This window comes from Aristolochia californica, unplaced genomic scaffold (assembly GCF_029961685.1).
Source record: "Aristolochia californica isolate CCGP_79_NKW_82.1479 unplaced genomic scaffold, dmAriCali1.0.hap1 SCAF_4, whole genome shotgun sequence".
In the NCBI taxonomy this organism is placed as follows: domain Eukaryota; kingdom Viridiplantae; phylum Streptophyta; class Magnoliopsida; order Piperales; family Aristolochiaceae; genus Aristolochia; species Aristolochia californica.
Window position 1 is genome coordinate 35,190,859 of NW_027182103.1, and position 18,569 is coordinate 35,209,427.

Consider the following 18,569-nt stretch of genomic DNA (forward strand, 5'->3'; position numbering starts at 1 on the left):
GGCCTAGAATATTCATTTACAAACAAATTTCTAGATCCCATCATAAAGAGACATAAATCGCATATGTGTTATAAGCTAAGCCCACAGGAAAGATTCTAAAGACACGCTGATTTATTTGTTTGGATTATTTATATAGGTAAATATTCAAATTTTGGCTTTATTACATGTTTAGTAAGCTTGTGAGCTACTTTTTGCAGCTCTTCAAACTTTATATGTCCCAACCTTTGATTCTTCTATTATTCCCCTCAATGGAGAAAATTATATTGAGTGGAAGGGGAAAATTCTGTTGTTATTAGGGGACATGGATCTTGACTTGGCACTTAGAGTGGATGAACTTTCAAAACCCACGAAATCTAGTACCCAAATTATGAAAACATTATTTGAACTTTGGGAGTGATCCAATCGACTAAGTTTGATGTTTATTAAGTCTCATATTGGGAAGAGTATTCGTGAATATATTCTTGAATGTGCCAAAGCCAAGGAATATCTTCAAACTATTCAGGAACAGTTTGAGAATTCCTATAAGGCATTAGCAAGCATCCTGATAACCCAAATGTGTTCCTTAGTGTGTTTTGAATCTAATATGACTCATGCTTCTTATAACATTTGGTGGATTGATTCTGGTACTACAATCCATGTTGCCAACACCATGCAGGGTTTCTTGAACCAACGAAAACTGACGCCAAGTGAATGCTCCATCTGTTCAGGAAACAAAATGGGTTCACATGTAGAAGCAGTTGGAACTTTCAGACTTGTCCTAAATACTGGTTTTGTCTTAGAGCTTGAATGGGTATTTTATGTTCCATCTTTTTCTAGAAACCTTATCTTAGTTTCCAAACTTTTACCCTTTGGATTCAGTTTTAATTTCCTTGGAAATTCCCTTCATTTGTATAATGACCATTTTCTTGTTGGAAATGGTATTTTGGAAGAAGGATTGTTCAAACTTCTTTTAAACCCTACATTTGATTGCAGTCTTACTACTGTGCATGATATTAATGTTGTAATTATGTGAAGTGTTATAAATGAGAAATCCTCCATGTTGTGGCATAGGAGATTTGGTCATATCTCTATTGATATAATTAAAAGATTAGTTGATGATGGAATCCTTGAGGCTCTTGATTTTACTGATTTTAGTACATGTGTGGATTGCATTAAAGGAAAGCAAACCAACAAGTACAAGAAAGGTGCCCAGAGGACTTCTGATATCTTAGAAATCATACACACTGATATTTCAGGTCCTTATGATGCATGTTTCAATGGTGAGAAGTATTTCATTACCTTTATTGATGACCATACACGATATATGTATCTCGATCTGCTTTATGATAGAAGTGAAGCACTAGATGCTTTTAATGTCTATAAAGAAGAAGTAGAGAAACAATTAAGTAAACAAATTAAAATCGTGAGATCAGATAGAGGTGGTGAATATTATGGAAGGTACACTATAAGAGGACAATTGCCTGGTCCTTTTGCAAAGTTTCTTGAAGAACAAGGTATTGTGCCACAATACACAATGCCTGACTCACCATCTCAAAATGGTGTGGCAGAAAGAAGAAACCGAACAGTAATGGACATGGTGAGGAATATGATTAGTAACTCTGGTCTCCCATTATCTTTGTGGAGTGAAGCTCTCAAAACTGCAGTCTATGTACTCAATAGGGTTCCAACCAAGGGGGTTCATAAAACGTCATTCGAGTTATGGAAAGGTTGAAAACCTAGATTAAGGCATGTACATGTTTGGGACTGTCCAGTTGAAGTTCGACTTTACAATCTACATGAGACAAAGTTAGACTTTAGAACAGTCAGTGGGCATTTCATTGGCTATGCGAAAAATTCTAAGGGATACATATTTTATTGTCCATCTCGTTCGACAAGAATTGTCGAATCTAAGAATGCAAGGTTCCTTGAGAATGATGAGATTAGTGGGAGTAGCCAACCTTGAAACTTAGTTTTTGAGGATAGATTGGTTGTTGTTCATAAAAATCATTAGGATTCAATTATTCAAGTACAACCAATAGTTGAAGAACCATCTCATCAATAGGATACTCTTATAGATCAGGCTACTCAACATTCTCAACCTGATAATGTTGAAGTACCATTAAGAAGATCTTCACGAGTTAGGAAACCTGCAATCTCTTCAGATTATGAAGTGTACTTTCAAGAATCTGACATTGTCATTTGTGTTGAAGATGATCATATTACTTTTTCACTGGCCATGAGTGAAAAAAATCCACATTATGGAATGATGCCATGAAGGAAGAGTTAGATTCAATGGCTAAAAACCAAGTCTGGGATCTTATTGAATTGCCTAAAGGGGGGAAGGACATTCGCTGTAAATGGGTTTACAAAACCAAAAAAACTCTTTAGGCAATATTGAAAGATATAAGGCAAGACTAGTAACCAAAGGATTTACTCAACAAGAAGGAATTGATTATTACAAACTTTCTCCCCTGTTTCAAAGAAGGATTCATTGCGGATAATTATGGCATTAGTAGCTCATTTTGATATGGAGTTACATCAAATGGATGTGAAAATGACTTTCCTCAATGGAGACCTAGAAGAAGAGGTTTACATGAAACAACCTGAAGGTTTCATTTTAGAGGGGAATGATCACTTGGATTGTAGACTTAAGAAATCTATATATGGACTTAAACAAGCCTCCCGTCAGTGGTATTTAAAATTTCATGATGTTATTTCTTCATTTGGGTTGACGGAGAATATCATGGATCAATGTATATACCATATGGTTAGTGAGAGCAAAATAATTCTCTTAGTCCTAAATGTAGGTGATATTTTACTTGCTTCAAGTGATTTAGGATTACTTCAAGAGGTCAAACGATTTCTCTCGTTGAAATCTTATATGAAGGATATAGACGATTCTGTTTATGTCATAGGCATAAAGATTGAAAGAGACAAATCCCAAGGGACATTAGGAAAGTCTCAAGAAGTCTATATCAACAAAATTCTAGAGAGATATTGTATAAATAATTGCTCATCTAGTGTTGCACCTATTGTGAATTGTGACAAATTATGTTTGGAACAAGGTCCACAAAATAATTTAGAGAGGGAACAAATGAAAAATATTCCCTATGCTTTGGCAGTTGGGAGTTTAATGTATGCTCAGGTTTGTACAAGACCTGACATAGCATATGTAATGGGAATGTTGGGCAGATATCAAAGTAATCCTGATTTGGACTATTGGAAAGCTGCAAAGAAAGTCTTACGATACCTCGAGGGACTAAAAGACTACAAGCATATGTATGGATGATCTATTCATCTGAAAGTGATTGGATATTCAGACTCTGATTTTGCTGGCTGCCTTGATTCGAGAAAGTTGACATCGAGATACGTCTTCTTATTACCTGGAGGAGCCATTTCTTGGAGAAGTGCAAAACAATCTTTGATTTCTACTTCTACCACTGAAGTAGAGTTTGTAGCATGTTTTGAAGTGTCATCACAGGCTATATGGTTGAGGAGTTTTATTTCAGGGCTTAAAATTGTTGACACCATTTCTAAGCCATTAAGGATTTATTGCGACAATTACACCATTTATAAGCTGTAGGGGATGGTTATCAATTTACTACTATCTCACTTTGAAGAAAAGTAGTCGCTACAATGCCCTTGATCACAACCCCTACATTGAGTGGAGAAAGGAGTTCACTTACTAAGGCAAAAATAGGAATCTTTTGAAAAATTTCAATGAACAATTACCATTATTTCTCACTATTGAGGGGGTGAGGGACATCTAAATTGGCACATATAATACTTTTTGAAAATATTTTTGGTGGGAAAAAGGTAGGTCTGATACGCACTTTGGTGGACTTTCGGGAATAGCAGGTCACCTCACCGTTGGCAAACCGCGTGTCCTCTTCCGTGAGTTGCGTTGCGTTGCGTCTTGCGAGAGGGGGTGGAAACCGGAAAGTGGTAAAGTATAGAAAAGCTAACATTTTATTGGCACTCACTCATGCTTCTTCCTCACTCTTATCACAGTTTCCTCAAATTTCTTTTCAATTTCCCACAGTTGCCATGGTTAGATCCAAACTCGAGATGAAGTTCATTGGCGACGAAAGGACTCGCTGCAAGGTTTTCAAGAAGCGAGTTGAAGGGGTGAAGAAGAAGTGCCATCAATTGTCTCTGCTTTGCGGGAATGACGTCTTCTTCTTGTGTTCTCCTCCTGAAAGCGAGAAAGAATTATCTCCTCATTCCTGGCCTCCAAATCAGGCTGAACTTCTTCGCATCCTCACAAGGTATCGTAATTGAAGCCATGGAGAAATACGTAAGTGTTAGGTTCTCCCGCCATGGACCGAGTCACCTGGCGATCTCCTCTGGCTTCCAGATTGGCTGACGAAACAGGGAAAGATTTGGGGGTCTTAGAATGCCCAATGATGTAGGAACGTGAGCTTTTGAAGGAGCTCCACTCTTAGGCCTCTTTAGAGAGAGTACCCGATCTCGTCGATGCTAATTGATCAATGCTTGTTTCCCTTCATTCACTTGACGCCCTTAATGGATTTGGGAAAACGTCAAAGGTTCCATAATTACTATTAGACCTTTATTGAACTTTAAATTACAATTAAACCCCTAAGATACTGAAATACACGTTTACTCCATCTATCCTCTTCTCTGGTTCGCTTCTCTTGATGCTATGGAGTCCATAACATCACCCCCTCCTGAAGAAAGAGTTTGTCCTCAAGCTCGAAAGTGGGGAATAAAGTCTGGAAGGACTCGAGTGTTTCCCAAGAGGCTTCCACCAATTCCTCGTCTGTCCACTGAACGACCACCTCTGTTATGGACTCTATAGCATCATGAGTTACCAGCAGGCGTAGGAATTAATTAATGTGATTTTCAATTTCCATGTAATTGACTTTGGTTTGGGTTGGTTTAGCATTTATTGCTTTGAGCCATTGACCCAAGGGTTCTAAAGTGTTTTGGGCGTCCTCAACCCTATTTAAGGGGACGACTAGGGTAATGAAAAGGTAGCAATTGAGTCAACTCTAGCTTAGATTAAATTAGATAAACAGGTCAAGAGCTCCTTCAAGCTCTCTCCCGTTTTTCCCCAATTATTTTTCCGAAATTCTTTCTTCACCATTCCATCATTCTATCTCAACGTCAAGCAAGGTAATGGAAGGAAGAGAAGAGAGGAGGGTGACAAGATCCATGGCTCGTGAAGATCCTAACAACGTGGTATCAGACAGGTCCACCCTCGATGACTCCTCTTCTCCAGAGGACATACGTCAAGTACTTTCAGACCTTCAACAACGATCCACTCTTCAAGGTACCGAAATTTCTAACATCCATAATACATTACACACGATGGAATCATCTCTCCCAACAATCATCCGCCAACTTGCTGCAATTCAATCACCAACGCCACCAGCAGCCACCAACTTTCAACCACAACCAGTACCTCACCAACAATTCACGCCACCACCAAACCTACCACTGCGCCAACAACATGTTCCCATGGCTACTCACGCACAAGGACCAGCCACGGTTCTAAGGTACTTTAAACTTAACTTTCCTATATATGATGGCTCTAAAGATCCTTTACTATGGTTCACGAAATGTGAACAATTTTTCTATCATCAACCAACGGTAGATATGGACAAGGTTACACTGGCCGCCTACCACCTGCTCGATGAAGCACTCATGTGGTTCCATCACTATGGAAATGTCCATTCCTCTCAGGATTGGCTACACTTTAAACATGCTTGCCAGATGAGGTTTGGACCTCTAGCTAGCAGCAACCCAGTGGGGGAATTGATTAACTTTAAATAGACTGGCATCTTAGAAGTGTACCAAAAAAATGTTCCAAGAAAGGTTGGCCTGAGCCAGTGAATTTTTTCCTCCTCACCTACATGTTCAGATTTTTAATGCTGGATTGACTGAGGCTGTTAGAGTGGAAGTGGAATTACTTGGTCCGAAAGATTTGGACTCAGCAATGAATTATGCAAGAGCTTTGGAACACAAACAAAGAGTTCAAAAAGAATCCTTACACCAAAAACCATTTTGGAACAACAGAATACAGGGTACTGCATCTGGTCCACGTTTTGGGTCCTCTGCTCCTAACCGAGCTGACCAGTCTACAAGTGTGCCTCCCCACACTCTTCCATGTAAATTTTTGACTAAACAGGAAATGGAGGCTAGAAAGGCCAAGGGCCTATGTTTTAATTGTGATGAACAATTCCTTCCAGGACATACCTGTAAACATTTATTCAGTATTGAACTTTTGGAAGAAGTTTCAGAAGAGCTTCCTGAAAATGAAATTGTTGAAGAGGTACAACAAGAACCAGAGATCTTCCTCCATGCCATGCATGGCTTGCGTAGTTCTAATACAATGCAGGTAAAGGCCAAGTTACACCACCTCATGCTACTTGCTTTAGTTGATTCGGGCAGCACACATAATTTTACCAGTGAACCAGCAATGCAACAATTGGGATTGGAAATTCAACAACAAGGGGGTCTCTCGGTTTCAGTGGCCAATGGGGCTAAAATTGCAAGTGTGGGGGTTATGTGCAAACACCCCTTTCACCATTGAGGGACATTCATTTCAGGTGGACTTACTGGTCATTCCCTTGGCTGGATTTGATTTGGTGCTCGGGGTCAAATGGCTTCAGTTATTAGGCCCCATATTATGGGACTTTCAGGCTCGGACTATGACATTTACAGCACCACAGGGCCAGATTACATTACAAGGTATTGTGGCACAGGTCCCTAACGCACTTCACACTTTACATCTTCAGAACAATGGTGATGGTCAGTTCGCTCCTTTACTTACAGCTTTTGCGGATTTATTTAATGACCCTACGGGTCTACCACCAGTGCGTCACTGTGATCACCGCATTCGTTTAAAGTTGGGAACTGATCCAGTAGTGGTGCGGCCTTATCGTTACCCACATATACAGAAAGATGAAATAGAAAGACAGTGCATGAATATGCTCGCTCAGGTAGTGATCCAGCCCAGTCGGTCTCCTTTCTCCTTACCGGTGTTACTACTACGCAAAAAGGATAAATCATGGAGGTTTTGTGTAGACTATAGGCAACTCAATTTGCAGACAATTAAAGACAAGTTCCCCATTCTCGTAGTGGACGAGTTGCATGATGAGTTACATGGTGCTACAATTTTTACCAAGTTAGATTTGAAATCGGGCTATCATCAAATAAGAGTTCACCCGGCAGATGTGGAGAAGACTGCGTTCCGCATGCATCACGGTCATTTTGAGTTCCTCGTCATGCCCTTCAGTCTCTCCAATGCACCCTCCACCTTTTAGGCCCTCATGAATGAGGTATTTTCATCGCTTCTACGCAACTATGTGTTAGTATTTTTTTATGACAATCTGGTCTACAACAAAAATTGGGTCGAACATCTCCAACACCTTCATCAGGTATTTACCAATCTACACTCTCATCATTTGGTTTTGAATAAATCCAAATATTCTATGGGTACCTCTGAGGTGGCATATCTGGGCCACATCATATCATCTGTGGGCGTGAAAGTTGACCAGAGCAAGATACAAGCAGTAACAGATTGGTCGGTTCCCACCTCCAACACCGTATTAAGGAGATTTTTGGGCCTAGCAGGATATTACAGAAAATTTATCAAATCTTATAGCTAGATAGCAGCACCACTCAGCAACCTTCTCAAAAAACGCCTTCCACTGGTCTTGTTCAGCGGATCAGGCCTTTCAGCTGTTAAAGGAGGCCTTAGCCTCAGCGCCAGTACGACAATTACCAGATTTTGAGGAGGACTTTGTGGTGGAATGTGATGCATCTGGGGGAGGTATAGGGGTAGTGTTACAACAATTGGGATACCCCATTGCTTATTTCAGCCGTCAGTTGGGACAACACCACCATAAATTAGCGGCATATGAGAGGGAATTAATTGGGTTAACCAAGGCGGTCCAACATTGGCGACCTTATCTATGGGGACGAGCATTTCTCATTCGTACAGATCATTGCAGCGTCAAGTATCTTCTTGAACAGAGACTCACCACATCCCCACAGCAACATTGGTTAACTAAACTCATGGGCTTCGATTTTACGGTTCACTATAAGCCAGGTAGTTCGAATTTGGGGGCTGATGCTTTGTCACGTCGGGATATTTCAGCACCACAAGTTTATGCTATCAGTAACCCACGTTCACTTTTGCTGGATTCTATTCCTGAGGAAATACATCAATATCTGGAACTCATGTCATTATATCAGGATATTCAATAGGGGACAATAGCACCTCATTGGACGATTCAAGATCGTCTTATACTCTACAAAAACAAGATTTTTATGCATCATACGTCCCCACTTCTTCACACCATCCTGTCCTCTATCCATGATAGCACACATGAGGGTCGACAGAAAACATATTTCTGAATTAGTCGGGAATTTTATTGGAAGGAGATGAAGAGCACAATTGATGATTATGTAATTGCTTGTCAGATTTGTCAACGAAACAAGGCCGACTCTTTAAGTCCTACCGGCCTACTGCAACCTCTGCAACTAAGGTCTCAAATCTGGTCTGACATTTCAATGGACTTCATTGCTGGCCTTCCCATTTCATCCGGTAAATTAGTGATATTCTTCGTGGTTGATCGGTTTTCAAAATATGGTCACTTCACTGCTTTGGCGCATCCATATACTGCTGCTCAGATCGCTCAGTTATTTATGGACAATATTGTCTGATTACACGGAATTCCCACATCCATTTTTAGTGACAGGGATGCCATTTTTACCAGTATCTTTTGGAAGGAATTATTCAAATTACAGGGCACCCAATTGGCATTTTCGTCTGCATATCATCCACAAACGAACGAACAAACAAAGGTCGTCAATCGCACGATTGAAATGTATCTTCGTTATTTTGTGGGGGATGCACCTAGACGGTGGGTGAAATGGCTTTCATGGGCAGAATTTTTCTATAACACATCTTACCACACAGCACTAGGAACTACTCCTTTCAAGGTAGTTTATGGTAGAGATCCACCTCGTCTGTTACCATATGAACTTAGGGGCATCCAAAGTCGTCACTTTGGACCAAGCGTTAGCTGAAAGAGACGCTATGCTCACTGAGGTGTTGGACAAAATTGGCATCGTGGCATACCGCTTGCAGCTACCAACGAAAGCAAAGATACATAATGTATTTCACGTCGCCCAATTGAAGCCATTCCAGGGTGACTTGCCCCTATTGCACACTCCACTGCCGCCACTACATGAAGGCAGAGTTCTTTCTACTCCAGTTTAGGTTTTAAAAGCACGCCACATTCAAGGTGATTGGGAAATTCTCGTCCAGTGGGCAGATGTCGACCCCAGTGACACCACATGGGAGCCGTTATCAGTATTTTGCCTCCTATATCCGACCTTCGAGCTTGAGGACAAACTCTTTTTCCAGGAGGGGGGTGATGTTATGGACTCTATAGCATCATGCGTTACCAGTAGTCGTAGGAATTAATTAATGTGATTTTCAATTTCCATGTAATTGACTTTGGTTTGGGTTGGTTTAGCATTTATTGGCTTGAACCATTGACCCAAGGGGTCTAAAGTGTTTTGGGCGTCCTCAACCCTATTTAAGGGGACGGCTAGGGTAATGAAAAGGTAGCAATTGAGTCTACTCTAGCTTAGATTAAATTAGATAAATAGGTCGAGAGCTCCTTCAAGCTCTCTCCCATTTTTCCCCAATTCCTTTTCCGAAATTCTATCTTCACCATTCCATCATTCTATCTCAATGTCAAGCAAGGTAATGGAAGGAAGAGAAGAGAGGAGGGTGACAAGATCCATGGCTCGTGAGGATCCTAACAACCTCCCATGATTTGTTAACTCACCTGGCTTGAAGGATCTGTGCTGGAGTGGGCATAGACTGGCCATCCTTGAGCGGAGGCAGAGAGGTATGTAGCAGGGGAGAGTCTCCTATGAACGGCTTGAGGAGGGAGACGTGGAAGACGTCATGTAACTTGGCGTCTGGAGGAAGCTTCAAATGATAAGCCACAGTGCCAATACGGTGAAGAACTTGGAATGGCCCACAAAATTTTGGAGAGAGCTTATGGCGTTTGATGGCTGCAAGAGAGAGTTGGCGGTATGGTTGAAGTTTAAGCCAAACAAATTCTTCGGGTGCAAAGGAAAGGGGACGATGTCCTTTGTCATAAGTGTGCTTCATTGTGGCTTGTGAATGTTGTATCTGAAGGTAGACCTGAGCAAGCATTTCTTCTTCGTTGGCTAATGCTTGGTCCAGTGCTGCTACCCGAGAAGTCCCCAGTTCATAAGATAGTAGACGCGGGGGGTCTCTTCCATAAACGACTCGAAAGGGGGTAGTACCCAGTGCGGTGTGGTATGACGAATTATAACAATACTCTGCCCATGCTAACCAATGAACCCACTGTCGGGGAGTGTCCCCCACAAAGCACCGCAAATACATCTCCAGTGTGTGGTTTACCACCTCGGTCTGGCCGTCTGTCTGAGGGTGGTATGATGAAGAAAAAACTAACTTGGAGCCGTGGAGCTTAAATAGTTCCCCCCAGAATTTACTGGTGAATATCGCATCACGGTCGCTAGTGATGGTCTCCAGAAGACCATGGAGCCAGACAATATGATCCATGAAGAGCTGAGTGACTTGTGTGGCTGTATATGGATGGTTGAGGCCATAAAGTGTGCATATTTCGAGAACCAGTCTACCACAACAAGAATAACAGATTTCCCTGCAGAAGGAGGAAGGCCATCGATAAAATTCATTGATAGATCTGCCCATACCTGTGAAGGAAGTTGAAGGGGCTGTAGCAAGCCGGGGGGTTGTAAGGATTCAGATTTATTCCGCTGACAGACCTGGCACTCGACAACATAATCATGGGTACTGTCATGAAAGGAGGCAATAATGTTTGGAAGGAGTGCCGAAGAAGGATGAAGATATATGTTTCCTTTATAGAGAATGAGACCTTCCTGTAGTGTCCAGTTATTGTCCTTGGAATGGTTCTCGATTTGAGCTTGTAAGGCAAGGAAATCTGGATGATGGCTAGTATCCTGACGGATCATGTCCAACAAGAGGGAACTGGGGTGGGTCAGTGCGTGCAAGTGGGAATCCCCTAGTTCTCTGCGTGACAAGGCATCTGCCCCACAGTTGAGAGAACCCGGTTTGTATTCCACCTGAAAATCAAATCCCATTAATTTGCTGAGCCAATGTTGTTGTGGGGATGTAGTAAGGCGCTACTCCAATAAGTATTTGAGGCTACAATGGTTAGTTTCTGATCATAAAAGGTCGGCCCCACAGATACGGCCTCCAATGTTGCATGGTTTTTGCCAAACCGATGAGTTCCCTTTCGTAAGTGACTAACTTGTGATGGTGAGGAGCGAGGTGGCGGCAGAAATAAGCAATGGGGTGTCCCTGTTGTTGCAAGACAGCACCTATGCCTCCCCCGAATGCATCACACTCTATTATGAAATATTTGGCAAAGTTTGACAATTGAAGAACTGGAGCTGGCGCTAATGCTTGTTTCAAATGGTGAAATGATGAGTCCGCCAACTGAGACCACTGAAAGGCATGCTTCTTCAATAAATTGTGCAACGGTGCTGCCAGCTGACCATATTCTTTTATAAATTTTCTATAATACCCTGCGAGACCAAGGAACCCTTTCAAAGCTATGACAGAATGAGGTGTGGGCCATTCCATAACAGCCTGTATCTTGCTGAAGTCTGGTTTCACCCCAGAGGCAGAGATCACTTGCCCCAAATAAGCTACTTCGGAAGTGGCGAAGTCACATTTGGCTCTATTGAGAAATAAATGGTATGCTCGGAGAATTGTGAAAACATGTCTCAATTGCTGCAAATGTGCTTCCCAAATTTTGCTATAGACCAATATATCATAAAAAAAAATTAAGACATGCTTGCACAAGAAAGGGTGAAATACCTCGTTCATCAGCGTTTGAAAGGTGGACGGGGCATTGGATAGCCCAAATGGCATCACCAGGAACTCGTAGTGACCATGGTGGGTGCGGAAGGCAGTTTTTTTTGACATCCTCTGAATAAACCCGAATCTGATGGTACCCAGATTTCAAGTCTAGCTTGGTAAATAATTGAGATCCGTGTAGCTCGTCCAATAATTCATATACCACAGGAATTGGAAATTTATCTTTGATGGTGCGAGCATTGAGTTCACAGTAATCCACACAAAAGTGCCAAGATTTATCTGATTTTTTCACCAGCAATACCGGGGACGAGAAGGGGGAATGGCTAGGCTGAATAATACCCTGTTGGAGCATTTGTTGACATTGCCTTTCTATCTCATCTTTTTGCACATGTGGATTGTGGTAGGGATGCACGACCACTGGTTCTGTGCCCATCATCAAAAGAATTCTGTGCTCACAAGCTCGTATAGGCGGTAGGTCTGCAAGTTCTTGAAATAAATCAGCATATTCGGCCAACAATGAAGCTAAGTTATCCCACTCTGAAGGACCCACAGAAATTTTCTGGAGGGTGCATGGGCATTGGGCGCTAGTGCCCTAGAGGGTGATCTAATGGCTGTGCTGTGTAAAACTCATGGTAAGGGATTGGAAATCCCATAAGATCAGACCCAATCGTTGCAACCATTTAATGCCCAATACCAGGTCAAAACCAGCCAGTGGTATGACCAAAAAATCCGCCACAAAGGAGTGACCCTCAATAGTAAAGGGCACTACTGAACAGAAGCCGACAGTGGTGACCTTGTCACCCTTAGCCACTGAGACTGATATTCCTGACTTATGCTGAAGTGATAAACCCAACTGTTGTGCTGCCTGGTTGCTTATAAAATTATGGGTGCTACCTGAGTCCACCAGTGCTTGTAGAATAAGATGATTCATGGTGGTGTGGACCTGCATGGTATTTGTGTTGTGTATGTCTGTCATTGCGTGGAGAGAGATTTCTGGTTCCTCCTCCTCAGTTTGGTCCACATCCTCCGGAAAGTCATCCTCTGTTGGGTCTTCGATTTCTACCCAAGAGAGTCTTTTGCATTGATGTCCCCTTATGAATTTTTCATTTCAATTGAAACATAGTCACTGAGACCTTCTCTGATCAATTTCTGCTTTTGTAAGACGTTTGATAAATCCAGGAGGTGGTGGTGTGGTAGAGGGGTTGTGGGGTTGAGGCCATAGGGTAGTGGAAAAAGGGCCAGTGGGTTGTGGCTGAGGTTGCCATGGGGGACGTTTGGTTAATGAATCTTGGAAGAGGCGTTGTTTGGTGTCCAATGCTCTTGCCAAATTCATGGCGTGGGCTAGGGAGGTGGGGGATTCCAATTCTACTTCTAGGCGAAGTGGTTCCACAAGGCCAGCAGCGAACAAACTGACATAAAGTTCAAGGCACACCAAATGACTTGCACGGGCAAGTTTTTCCTGGAACAATTTCTGATATTGTTCGATAGTTCCAAGCAGACCGTAGCATGCAATTTTCCTTGAAAAATTCCCAATCATAGACCACAAACTCGTTTTTGAATTGATGAAACCACATATGCGCTTCATCGAGCATGTGGAAGGCACCTAATTGAACCTTGCCCTCGAGCAGAGTTCCTTGATTGGAAAAAAAATGATCACACCTGTGTAACCACATTAAAGGGTTGGAAGACCCATCATACGTTGGAAAATCAAGCTTTGTGTACCTGGGCACTATAGGGGTACTGGATTGATGCCCCCACGAGGTGGAGGTGTTTGGCGTAGGGGAGGAGGTGGGGGCGGGGGCTGAGGGTGGAGATGTTCTGTTGTGCGTGAGGAAGAAGCCATCTGGGCGGAAAGCTGACCGAAGCCCTCCTCCACTCTAGACATCAACATCTGGAAATTTCCGTCAAGGCCATTGATTTCAGATTGTAGATCAGCATGGTTCTCTTCCAAAAAATTTTGAATTTTTGCAGGGGAAGAGGAATTGCCAATGGTGGTCCTGTCTGATACTACGATGTTAGGTTCTCTCGCCATGGATCGAGTCACCCGGCGATCTCCTTTGGCATCCAGATTGGCTGATGAAGAAGGGAAAGATTTGAGGGTCTTAGAACGCCCAATGATGTAGGAACGTGAGCTTTTGAAGGAGCTCCACCCTTAGGCCTCCTTAGAGAGAGTACCCGATCTCGTCTATGCTAATTGATCAATGCTTGTTTCCCTTCATTCACTTGACGCCCTAAATAGATCAAGGAAAACGTCAAAGGTCCATAATTACAATTAGACCCTTATTGAACTTCAAATTACAATTAAACCCCTAAGATATTGAAATACAAGTTTACTCCATCTATCCTCTTCTCTGGTTCACCACTCTTGATGCTATGGAGTCCATAACAGTAAGCATCCAACCACTTTAAGCACCAACTCGTCGAAAGAATCTCTGCGGAATTTTTCTTACAAGATTTATGGCAAATAGCAAGAAGCGAATGTTACGGTCCCGGATCTGACACGTGGATTCTTTGGGAGGATCTGGGGTTTGCCACGGGTTACGGGTATTCCAAGCATTACCGTAGGGGTAGTAGGAAGACATGGGGAAGACAAAAACGAAGATCAAGCCTAAGGAAAGCTTGAAAACCCTAGAGCTCGTTGAGGAGAACTCTAAGCCCCTTTACGCTAGATTTAACCTAATTCTTAATACTTTAATGCTTTCTTTTCTCATTACTGTTACCCCTTAAATAGGGTTCACCCTGTTAGGGTTTAATAAAATATTACAAAAATAACCCTATGAATAAAATATTCCAAAAATATCCCTATTAATAAATAATTCCAAAAATACCCCTGTGACCTAAAACTGAAATAAAATAAAGTAAATTAAAGAAAATATTAAAATAATAATGTTATTGCGTGCATAACATTACACCCCCTTGGAAGACGAGCTTGTCCTCAAGCTCGGAAGTACTATCTGTATGCCGACGTCTCCACATGCGTCAAGCAGGACACTCTCCAGTGCTACAGTAGCAAGTACTGACACCAGAAAATTCAGCTCCTCTGCCCTTGACAATAAATGATACATTGAGAAACCCATGGCTAGCACAACATGAACAACTGAACTAATTGAATCCTTCACCAGCTGTACATCTGCCCTCGCCCCATCCGTGACAGGAAGGTGGAGAGGACATGCTACCAATGCTGCAGTAGCCCCAGCCAAAGACAGTGAATGCTCTCTATCCCGTACAGCCCAATCATCAAGGTAGGTAATTTGATCAATAAGTAGTGAAGCCAACGTCATATCCTGCCTGAGTTGCTGGAGGGTGCTCCTCTTCATGGGGACAGAATCAAGCTGCTGCTCATGTTTAACAGAAAATTGAAAGTCCAAGGTCTTGTCTTTGGTAGAGAGCTGAGGAAACTGTGAAGAGAGAGCAAAAATTCCGTAGGCTGGAGAGGTTTGGATGCCTTTGTGAGTGGGATTACCACTCCATTTTCCAGAAGTGTGCACCCAAGCACCTGCCATTCTTTCATCTTTATTCCAATCTGATTTCACCCAGAAGAGTTGTTGGAGCCGCTCTCCTACCAATAGTTCCATCGAGCTGGGGTAGTGACCAAATCTGTTTGGTTCCAGAAACCCGCCGAGTTGAAAATCTCTTGCCCTTTGCACTACTGCCATATCGTCGATTCTCTCACTAGAAGGTTCATACCACAAGAAATCTAACACGATTCCAATGCTGATTGGAATAGCAGCAGACCCAGCAGTAGTTACTGCACTAATAGCAGAACCATACAACACAAATGCATCCTTAGCAGTAGATACAGGTGCCCAGTAGTAGAAGTTCTCAGGCTTGAGATCTTAGTGCATGAGCTCATGCGTAGGACACATCTGCACTACTGCCACAATGGTTCTGGTAAGCCCAGCAGCAGTCCTTTCTGTAAAATGTCCCCGAGCAACCATACGATCAAACAAGTTACCTCCTGCACACAATTCCAGCACAAGATGCACTGCAGTATCATCCTCGTAAGTATCCCTCAAACACACTATGTATGGATGTTGAGGTAAATGCTTCATAATCTCCACCAACATGCCACTTGGAGCCCACATAATCCCTCGGTGATAATTAAGCTCTTTCCCAAATAGAAAAGGAACAACTGCGTTGATCCCATTATCAATGGCATGCAGCTCCCTCCGTGACACTCCAGAAATTCCAATAGAAATTCCAACAAGCAACTGAGTCATGGAAATTCCAACAGAATTTCCAGCACGTCCTGTCAGCTGCACCAGGATGGTATCTTTAGGTAGCCGATACCTGTGGTAACTTTCCGGCACATCATGACTTCGCATTGTGCCAACAGCACAATTCACAGTGCTAAATGGCATAGCCATGTATACTTGCTGGCCACTTTGCAGGGCAGGTGTGCCTGAAGCACTCAATTTCTTATCCAATCCCATGTCCAAACCATGGACCTGTTTCTGTACACCATATAGAGCTGCATAATATGTTGCAGTGTGTGGTTGCTGCTGGGGTGCCCATACCATCACTGCAATTGCAGCAGGAAAGGGAGAGAGCAGAAACATCTTGGCCTCATCAGCGCGAGCGCCATATGTCACTGCTGCAACTACTTTATGAATAAACAGCACTGGTTGCAGCAGTGCCACTGGTGGCAGCACTGGTGGCTGCAGAACCGCAGCAGCAGCACAAAACGATTTCTGGAAGAACCACGCGGCGGCAAAACTAGCACAAATAACCTCCAGTACAGCACCTTTCTCGAACCTCCCTCGATACTCCTCTTGCACACGGTGGCAAACACTCTCCTGCACCCAATAAATGAACTCAGCTCTGCGAACAAGAGGGTAGGCCTCAGGATGCAAGTCCCTTGGACCATCCTTGACATCATCAATCATATCCCTCCCCTCATCCACATCGGCATCTACATGCTGTGGTTGAGATTGGCTACTGATTTCCCATGCTGAAAACAGAACCTGGATCAACTCCCACCCCGTGACCTGGTGCAACAAATACATAGAAGAAGAAGCAAAAGACCCATGAGGTTCATCATCAACGTCCAATTCTTCCACCCCAGTGGTTCCCTGTGGCTCCTGAACCAGAGTATCATCCATGATAATATCAACCTCAACCTGCTCGTCATGCAGTCCAAATCTACAGAAATGGCAAACAAAAAATCTCCATTCACCCTTTGGAGGATCAAAAGAAATAAATTTAGCACCTTGCCGTTGGTTCGTGATTCGAGATAATCTAAAAGGCGGATCTTGTTTGACTTTGTCTGAAACTTGCAATTTTTTTGGAGTAGTAGTGTAACTTCAGCCGTCAACCTTTTATTTTTTGAAGCTGGCTTGGCACCGGGTTTGGTGCTGGAACCTAGTCCCACCATTTCTGAAACTAAAATAAGACCATTTGCAGGACCCCCATGAATACAGTGTCCCCGATTCATTGCATACCAGTACATGACATTTTTCTTGGGCAATTCATCAAACAGCTGCAATGCCTCATACATCTTCCCTTTCTTCCCCACAGATTACAAAACAAATAGAGAACGTGTTCTAATACCACTGCCTAATGAAGCAACCTGGTCCAGATAATAAGCAAAGGGAAGCAAGACTATGCAATTCACAAACAAAATTGTGAAAACTGCTTTGATCCTAAGATCAACCTCATTCAAATCTCTCCAACGAATTCCAGCAGGCAAATTAGTCAGGGGCCACAATTGAAAAGAAGAGGGAAAACTCGATTCCAATTTCTGAGACACATACCCAACCACACCCTCAACGTCTAGAATAGCAACATCTGCAGTCTCTAATTCACCTTGCTTATCATACAGGAGCATCCCAGTAAGCACAAACCGATATGGGAAATCCACCCTGCTGGTGGTCTCATCAACAGAAAGAATAAACAGCCCCACAATTTCAATTGGGCAATGACCATACACACAAGTATTGTGCGCATCAACATAAAAACAAAGTTCCTTCAAAAAAAATTTGCCGAGACGCTTACTCCCCCCCCAAATTGGAATTTGGGTTTGCGTTGGTCTATCGAGAAGTAGATTGCGAGTGGAATGTGTTGGCCGGAAATCCAATCCCACCGGAGTTATGTCCGACGGCGCCGACGGATCCTCCTCCGTGTCCGATGGCAAAGGGCAGCCCTTTGGGGCTTCGCCTCTTGGTTATTTTCCGCAACCAAGTGCTCTCGGAAATGCCTCCTTGTCGGACGAATTGCTTCTGCTGGCCGTGAGGAGGGGTTTGTTGAGGATGAACCCAAATCAACCCTTACCGACTGGTTTGTGGTCATATACCCCTCCGATTTTTGATTTCCAAGGTCCTTCTTGGCGTCTGCCTCTTCTATAGGGACGTCTGGCTCTTCTGGGACCTCGGCTGGAAAAGAAGATAAAATCTTCGAATTTTCTGGGTGGCCGTTGTGCCCGTCCGAGATATTTTCAACTACCTCTTTTGCGCATATTTCATGGTCGGATATTTGAGGTCGTGTGACCATTTCTGCTGAAGCAATGAGTTCTTCACTTGCATAAATTTCAATGGAAGCATCTAACCGTACTCGTATTTCTTCCAATTCCTTACCCATAGCCATCCATCTTTCTTGGGATATAGAATAACCCATTGTGTTCCCGCTCTGATACCAGTTGTTACGGTCCCGGATCTGACACGTGGATTCTTTGGGAGGATCTGGGGTCTGC